The sequence below is a fragment of the Meleagris gallopavo genome, chromosome 20, assembly GCF_000146605.3.
Source record: "Meleagris gallopavo isolate NT-WF06-2002-E0010 breed Aviagen turkey brand Nicholas breeding stock chromosome 20, Turkey_5.1, whole genome shotgun sequence".
Classification (NCBI taxonomy): Eukaryota; Metazoa; Chordata; class Aves; order Galliformes; family Phasianidae; genus Meleagris; species Meleagris gallopavo.
This window is the reverse complement of record NC_015030.2, coordinates 571,399-578,462: the sequence shown is the minus strand read 5'-3', so window position 1 is coordinate 578,462 and position 7,064 is coordinate 571,399. Positions and strand designations below refer to the sequence as shown.

At 39.4% G+C, this 7,064-nt stretch overlaps 1 protein-coding gene across 1 annotated transcript in view; it reads left to right on the top strand.

The window, feature by feature from the left end:
- Positions 1-7,064, top strand: part of LOC104913742 (myosin-1B-like) — a 51,588-nt gene that overhangs the window by 7,004 nt on the left and 37,520 nt on the right. The gene's annotated exons all lie outside the window — the stretch shown is intronic.

Here is a 7,064-nt window from a genome sequence, read left to right as displayed (position 1 = left end):
TTTTTTTCCCCCTATAAAGTAGATTTGACCCTTGAAAGGATTTTTTCATGACAATAGGCTCATTATCAAGAGGAAAAACTCAAAAGAGCAGAATGGTTCAGATAGAAAAATTCTTTGGTTTAAATGATCAAAGGCTCCGTAAGAGATATAGATCATGATACATGTAACCTTTTTTCTGTAGTGTGGCCTCAGATGATGTATGAAGTATATTCTACCTTCTCAGATTTATCAAGGATTAAAATGTTGTTGTAAGCAACGATTTTTAAGCATTTCTCAATTTTGCTACATAGACTAAAGCTGAATTAAGAAATGCACAGGGACAATGAAACCAATATAGCTGCTTTCTGTATTTTTAAAGGATGAGGTTTTGCAGTTACTACTGCATCTTGCAAATATGAATCTTTATCATTTTATTTCCAGTTCAACAGCTTTGAGCAGCTGTGCATCAACTTCACCAATGAGAAACTGCAACAGTTTTTCAACCACCACATGTTTGTGCTGGAGCAAGAGGAGTACAAGAAGGAAGGCATTGAATGGACATTCATTGACTTTGGGATGGACCTGGCTGCATGCATTGAGCTCATTGAGAAGGTACGAGCATAGGAATTTTATAATTACTAGATCTCAGTTTTCAAAGGAATCTTCCATGTTCATAAGCAAATATTTAGATCTCGTTGTTCAAAAACATATTGGTTTAGTTTATTTTATCTGTCAGGTGAGACATTAAGGCTGTGTCACACAACTTTATGGCAGAAGGTTTGCACTGATCTCTTCTGAAGTGCTAAAAGGTTGTCAAATTCTCAATCAAAATGTTTTCTCAAAACAGCTAGAATAAGTTTCCAGTTGAGCTTCCACCTCACCTCTCAGCTCCGACAGACTTGTGCTCCTACAGCAATACAGCTGTATCTTTGTAAAATAAACTCAGAAGATGGAAATGCATAATTGATAGCAAGCAGTTGCAATTACATGTACGTCCTTTGACCTAGAATAAGAAAACAATCACATTATATACAGATGCAGTGTTCAGTAGCTGACAGGATGATAAGAAATAAGAATCGTAGAATTTCAGAGTGCAGAGGATCTGTGAGGTCACTTAATCTAACCCCCTTGGTCACAAAAGGGTCAGATAGAACAGGTTTCTGAGGACCACAAAGCTCTGTTTTGAATATCTCAAGTGATAAACTTGGATAACGATAACCTGTTTCAACACTTGACCATCCTCACAGTAAAAAAGTATTTTCTTGTTTAAATGGAATTTCCTGTATTTTATTTTGTTCCACCTTGTCAAGTCACTGGGAACCATAAGTACCCTGAAAACTGAATTGCTGATTTTCTCTCCCATGTATTTCTCCCAGCCCATGGGCATCTTCTCCATCCTGGAAGAGGAGTGCATGTTCCCCAAGGCAACTGACACCTCTTTCAAGAACAAGCTCTATGACCAGCATCTGGGCAAGTCCAGCAACTTCCAGAAGCCCAAGCCTACCAAAGGAAAGGTTGAGGCCCACTTCTCCTTAATACACTATGCTGGCACAGTGGACTACAACATCACTGGCTGGCTTGAGAAGAACAAGGACCCCCTGAACGAAACTGTCATTGGGCTGTACCAGAAATCTTCACTGAAAACTTTGGCCTTACTGTTTGCCAACTATGGTGGAGCAGAAGCAGGTCAGCTCTTTGAAACACATATTTTCACCAGTTTACAAAGTAGAAAAAGTATCATAAAAGGTAAAACAAAAATATGAAATCTCCTATATTTATTTCTCCATTTTGCAGAGGCTAGTGGTGGAGGCAAGAAAGGTGGCAAGAAGAAGGGTTCTTCTTTCCAGACTGTCTCAGCTCTTTTCCGGGTACAATATAGAGTTCAATATATTTTCCTAAGAAGAGGAGGAAATTCACTACTTAAAATAATTTTTCCCCTCTCCCCTCCTTCCCCTCCCCCCCCCCACTTAGTTGTGATAAAAAAGAAGTCCTGAAGATCTTGAGCCATGCTTTGACAGAAGTAAACTCACTGTAACTTAATTCTGCTCTTCCACTGAATGCACAAATTTTCTTTTTGTCCACTTTTCACAAGACAATGTCTTTAAATGGAACAACGTTATACAGGAAACTTTTAAGAAATATCTAAAATATGTGTATTTCCTTCAAGTGCCCTCCTCTGGCTTCAGAAACTTTTACTGCCCTGTAACAATAGTCTATCTGCCTGCTAGTTTCCTTCATTAATATATCTAATATTTTTTCATGATTAATGGATCAGCCTCTTATGGTTGAAATACCATCACACCTTGGGATGTGGATTTTTAAGATGTTGCATACTTGACAGTTTTTTTCTCATAACCAAGTCTTGCTGCCTGTCAGCACCATACATATCTAAATTCTCCTCAAGGCTATTTATTATGATATTCATCCTTCATTTAGTGTTCCCTTCTTAATATAAATTAGTTCCTTCTACAGAAAGATGTTGAGATTGTTTTTTTGGAAACATGCCCTGGAGATCCGTCCACTAATTATAGATGATAATAATTTACAAAAACTTACTCAGATATTATTTACAAACCAACAATGGGATTCATCTCGCCTCATTCTCATCTCACCTTACAAGTGAAAGATGCAACCTAGACATATAATACTCAGCTTGTTATTTTTGTTCTACATAGTGTGATCCACTTGAAATGCATACTGTAATATGCTTCAAACTGGCTCACAGAGCTATCTGTATATCTCTCCTGGTACATATAATGGAAGATGGATATCATTTCTACTGAACACATTCCACTAGATTCAGAGAAATGTCATAAAATTGTGTGTTTGAGAGTACAGTATCTCCTACAGCCAGACAAATTTTCTACATTAAATGAATAATCATATGTGGAAACTCAGAAAAACTGGTGCAGGTGGCTTCAGCTCAGGATTCTGCAAGCTAATGTTTGTCTGACAATGTTATCTCATTACAGAGGGCTTGATGCTTACAGTGGAGATTATATTTGCTAATATAAACTTTTGTTGATGATACTCCTAGGAGAACTTAAACAAGCTGATGACCAATCTGAGAAGCACCCACCCCCATTTTGTACGCTGTATTATCCCAAATGAAACAAAAACACCTGGTAAGAGACTCACCCACAGACAACCTTCAGTATCTCTTCTCTGCTGTACTACAGAATACAGCGCTCATTTATACTCTGAATTGCTAGGTGCCATGGAGCATGAGCTGGTTCTGCACCAACTGAGGTGTAATGGCGTGCTGGAAGGGATCAGAATTTGCAGGAAAGGATTCCCCAACAGAGTCCTGTATGCAGATTTTAAACAGAGGTCAGACTGCATTCCATTTCTGGATTTTGGCAATCTTGAATAGCTTATGAAATTTAAACCTCACCTCTGGTGACGAAAACATAGATGTAGCATTTACATCTAGCAGTGGAGTTGTGTTCTCTTTCTTGCAGGTAACCGATGGCAACAACAGACCTGTTCATATTACCATTTTGTCCCCCAGATACAAAGTACTAAATGCAAGTGCTATTCCAGAGGGACAGTTCATTGACAGCAAGAAGGCTTGTGAGAAACTGCTTGGATCGATTGACATAGATCACACTCAGTATAAATTTGGTCACACCAAGGTATCAGAAGTGTTTGTTTAAAGTACTATGTGTTTTTTGTTTTGTAAAGCTTGAGGGTGATACTGAAATTATTCAGATAGTGTGGGAAATCATCAAACAGTAAGTTTAAAACACATAAGCTAGATACGAATTGACTCAATACTTTGAAATTTATTGGTGGAAGATGATTCTAATTAAGGGTTCCTAACTGAAGACAAAGATGTAGAATAGAAGAATCAAGAAGTAATAAAAGCAATGGAATAAGATCTTACAGTTTTTCATGTACTGTAATATAACTATAATAGCCAGACCAGCATGACTGAAGATATTAAAGAGGATCTCACATGGAAACTACACACATTCTTTGTGTTTTTGCTCTTTCTCTTAACTTCCTGTGATATCTGCCATGGAGGAACTGGTTATTTGGCTACAGTGACCAGTGAGCACATACACTGTACTTATTTTTGTTTTATGACCTAAGGTGTTCTTCAAAGCTGGGCTGGTTGGCCTTTTGGAGGAGATGAGGGATGAGAAACTGGCACAACTCATCACTCGCACACAGGCCAGGTGCAGGGGCTTCCTGATGAGAGTGGAGTACCAGAAAATGGTGGAGAGGAGGTAGACATTTATTTAAATTAGGTTTATTGGGTTTGGTATATTGTGTCATCCAAGTCTAAACTGCCAATGTTTATTTGACTTACCTTTCAGAGAGTCCATCTTCTGCATACAGTACAACATTCGTGCATTCATGAATGTCAAGCACTGGCCCTGGATGAAGCTGTTCTTCAAGATCAAGCCCCTGCTGAAGAGTGCAGAGTCTGAGAAGGAGATGGCCAACATGAAACAAGAGTTTGAGAAGACCAAGGAAGAGCTTGCAAAGTCTGAGGCAAAGAGGAAGGAGCTGGAGGAGAAAATGGTGAAGCTGGTGCAGGAGAAAAATGATCTGCAGCTCCAAGTGCAGGCTGTGAGTTTATCATTCACTTATCACAGAGAAAATAAGTTTGCATGTTCAGATTTTTCTTCATCAAACAGAAGGTCAGGTTACAGAAGACCACAAGTCAGAAATTTGGTGATTTATCAATCATATGTATGCAGGCTGTGAGTACTACCAGTGTGACTGATTCTAACTGACTGTGAACTTAAGGCTGACTACGTTTTCAAAACACACATAGGAAGTACAATTTAATTTAATTAAGTTGTACTTCACTAAGTGCTACAGTGAAAAACCTAACTAGCTATGGTAAGAACTGTCAGAAGGCTGCAGTCATGGCATTTCATGACCACATGGATTCCACAGGTTGAGACATTTCACAAAATCATAGAACGATAGCATATCCCAAGTAGGAAGGAACCCAAGAATGATTTGGTCCAACTCCCAGGTCAACATAGGATCTCCTCAAATTCAAACCAAGTTTTTGAGAGCATCAACCAAATAATTCTTGAATACTGACAGGTTCAGTGCCATGACCACTTCCCTGGGGAGCCTGCTCCAGAGCCCAACCACCCTAGTGGTGAAGAATCTTTTCCTAATATTCAATCTCCTGATGCAGCTTCATGCTCCTTCATCAGGGACTACTGTTGGTCACCAGTTCTGTGGTGTTGGCTGAGACCATTATCACTTACATTTAGTTGAACTGCATCAGAGCAATTAAGAAATTTTACTTTTAGTTGTATGCTTTTGTTCTTCTATTATGTTTTCCAACCTCTCCAAAACAGAGAATGTCTATCCTTATAAATACATGACTTTAGGGAATACAAAGAAGGCATTTCTTCTTTCTTATCCCAATTAAACAAGATAATTTATTCCTTTCCAATGTAGGTGGTGTTCTACCTGTTACAGAGATTACCATGTTATAATGCTGAGCTAAGAGTAAACAATATATTCATCTCACCCTCTAAAAGTACTCAGAATCACTAGATAAAATTACACAGTATATCTATGATGTTTTAATCCTGTGATTTATTTAATCCTGTGCAAGCGCGCACTGCCGGCTCACATCCAGCTTCTGGTCCACCAGGACCCCCAAGTCCTTCTCTGCAGGGCTGCTCTCAAGGAGATCTTCCCCAGTCTGTATCAATTCCTGGGATTGCCCCGACCCAACAGCAGCACCCTGCACTTGGCCTTACTGAACCTCATTGGGTTCACGTGGGCCCACTTCTCCAGCCTGTCCAGGTCCCTCTGGATGGCTTCCCTTCCTTCCGTGTATCGACTGCACCGCTCAGCTTGTTGTCATCTGCAAATGCATAGTCCAAATGGCTCAATTTCCGACAGCTACTGGGTGTGAGAAGAGTATTGCAGACAAAAAGCTGAAACTGATGGATGCTGAGTATTTCTTGGAAAGTGGTGAAAATCTAAAGCAGAAACAGTTGCTCTAAAAAGCCAGTAGGGTAAAAAGGAGAAATAAAAAATGGTGTCAATGTGACCATCACTTTGGTATTTGTATGTATCTTGGCATATGATATGCTCAGCACTTTGTAAATGCTTGTAATTACAAGAGAGGTTCATATGATTAAACCCACATTTACACACTCTGTTCATTCTTATGGGTTAAGATGCATATACACATGCATATGTATTTTAATACTCAGCTCTTCGTGTAGATAACAAAGGGTTTTGTTTGGTATTAGCTTTCAAAACCAGATGTATTAAAAGCAACAATTTAAAATAAATTAAAAACTGTCTTTCTTTCTCTTGGAATATAAAAAAAACATTTAACAAAAAAATTAGTAGTAAGGAATCTAAATTTATGAAGATGAGAATCACAGTATTCAAGCAAAGGGCATATCTGAAAAAAGTGCATTTTTCCTCTCAGGAAGCGGATGCCTTGGCTGATGCTGAGGAAAGGTGTGATCAGCTCATCAAAACCAAAATCCAGCTGGAAGCCAAAGTAAAGGAGGTGACAGAACGGGCTGAGGATGAGGAGGAAATTAATGCTGAGCTGACAGCCAAGAAGAGGAAACTAGAGGATGAATGCTCAGAGCTGAAGAAAGATATAGATGACCTGGAGTTAACGTTGGCCAAGGTTGAGAAGGAAAAGCATGCCACCGAAAACAAGGTATGAGGCAGAAGATATCACTCTGGAAAGAATTCTGTTGTGATACACAGTATTAAATTGTAAACAACATTTTTCATATACATTTACTTTCCACTTGTCAAAGGTGAAAAACCTCACAGAGGAGATGGCAGCCCTGGATGAGACCATCGTGAAGCTGACAAAAGAGAAGAAAGCCCTCCAAGAGGCCCATCAGCAGACACTGGATGACCTGCAGGCTGAAGAGGACAAAGTCAATACGCTGACCAAAGCTAAAACCAAGCTGGAGCAGCAAGTGGACGATGTAAGAACAAAAGCACAGGGCTATTATGGGACTGTTGTGGAGATAAACATGGCTGGCAGAGCACTATGATCTCATTCTGTTTAGCTGGAAGGGTCCCTGGAACAAGAGAAGAAGCTGCGCATGGACCTTGAGAGA